The sequence below is a fragment of the Cupressus sempervirens genome, chromosome 5 (assembly GCF_028749045.1).
Source record: "Cupressus sempervirens isolate cs-2001-9-10 chromosome 5, ASM2874904v1, whole genome shotgun sequence".
In the NCBI taxonomy this organism is placed as follows: domain Eukaryota; kingdom Viridiplantae; phylum Streptophyta; class Pinopsida; order Cupressales; family Cupressaceae; genus Cupressus; species Cupressus sempervirens.
Window position 1 is genome coordinate 931,393,885 of NC_143122.1, and position 2,196 is coordinate 931,396,080.

Genomic DNA, 2,196 nt, shown 5'->3' on the forward strand with positions numbered 1-2,196 from the left:
TCATCAATTGAAATAAACATGTGTCTTTTAAAGCCCAAGATCATGTATGTGGTCTTGTTTTACACTTTTTAGGAGGCCTGCTTGGGGATTTCATCACCCCTTGGGATGACCTCAACTCTAGTGTTCTAGTGGAGTATAAAAATTGGGAGGTGAATCTAAAGACACCTCTCTTGGAATCAAGATTTTGTCACTCGGGCTAAGCCTCAAGGAACTTTATACCCTTGAGAAGTGAAAGAGGAGAAGTGTGTTACCGCTCCTCTCGACTGTGTGACATCTTTCTAGTTTCATCTATGGATTTGGGCCTCACGTACCTTGCGTATATCGAGGACTCCCTAGCTATAACAAATTTCATCCCTGTAGAAATCTTCCTAGGATGTTGGTGTGTTTGACGTGCTTGCTCCAAAATTTTGTCCGCTTGTTTGTTCATAGCGTTTGAATGAATGTTTTCCAACTTTGCTCAAAATCCCAAAAAAGCAGAAATCTCCCAGCTCAAGGCATACTTAGCGTAGTCACTACCTCATTAAAAAATCATCCAAGCTCCCCCGCTGCAACTGAATCTATCTAGTTCCTTGCTTTAGAACTATCCCAAATCCAAAGTCCATCCAAATCATCCCCCCAGCCAGCTAGCAACCCAATCCAAAATCACACCCAAGCCTTTAGAGAGTTGTTGTCATTCTGCTAGAATTTGCTATCCAATCAATCCAACCAATCCACCAGCCTCACCAAGGTTATCCCTTTGACAGAGCTTTTTCTAGGGTAATCTAGCTTTGTCACTTGTTATCCCTCATCACCTTGAGCTAAAGGTTGGGATCCACAAGTGGTCAATCTCGTGCCATGCCCATAGGATCATTAGTCTATCCTTAAGTTGACACAATCTCCACCAATCCAACACATAGGAAAGAAAAACTCTCACTTTTTGATAGCATGCCCTTGAAGTCTTCCATCCATAGGAAAGCCAAAAATCTCCAGCCAATCCTCCTTAGGTCTATCATATAGCTTTGACTATCCCTAGGAAATCCTTCATGAGCCAATCCAAAATCTGTGCTTAATCCAAATCCAACTATGAGCTTCCATGTTCATCCATATGCAAGACCCCATCCCCATCCGACTCATCATCAAAACATAAAATCCCAAACCTATCATGATGTGTTCGATCATATTGTCCTTGCTCCCGCCACCTCCTATTCCAATGATGATGAAAATCTTGTTAACTATGATGGGTATATTGAAAGCCTTAGAAACATTCCCCCAAGCATCCCACAAAATCCATGCATTCTTCCAAACTATCAAGTCATGCCATCTGATATCCCAGCTTCTCCTCCATCACCCAATCAACCAAGCTTCCAATCTTCCACCCCCATCACACTAGCTATTCTTGTCAATCCACCTCCACCTCTAACACACGAATCTCCAAGGAATCTCCTAGAGGAAATACAAGAAAAGCTGCCTCCAACTGTCGATAAGCCATGTCATCTAATCCAACCATATGAAGTAGTTAGTGATGAAGCTTCTCCATCTATAATATCACCCCCATCTCCCATAGCTATCATCCCCATACCACCCATCGAATCGCTCCAAATCCCATCCACATCTCCTCCTCCAAGCATTATCCAAATCCCATATAATGAACCTCATGCATCCACTCCCATCCATTCCTGTCAAGATCTTGTCCAAAAGCATGTTGAAATATCCTCTGAAAGAACAACAGATCTCACCATCCCACTTATTCCCCTACATGATCCACTTTTACCATCCCCTCTATATCTAAATCCTACCATCTTACTTACTCCATCTCAAGATCCCTTTCCCTCAGCCCACCCAACTCAAGATCCTATCCTCCCATCTCCTCTGCTTCATGATCATACATCTCCCATAATCCATGATGATACATCCATCGAAAAAGAACTAATTATCATATCCGAAGCTCCAACTCCTTCAGCTAGTAATGGACTCACATCTTGTGTTCCAAATAATGAACATCATATTGAAAAAAGAAATGAAAATGTATTTCTAGATGTTGGTATCCCCGCTGTTCCTACATGGTCCCAAGTCCTTCCATCTCCACCCCAAAGTTCCCATCCATCTTATTCCGCATCTATTTTGGGCCCTCATCCTACTCCTTATCTCCAACCCTCCATTTTGGGTCCATATATCCCTTATCTAAATCCCACACCTTTTCCATCCATTTTGGGTCGT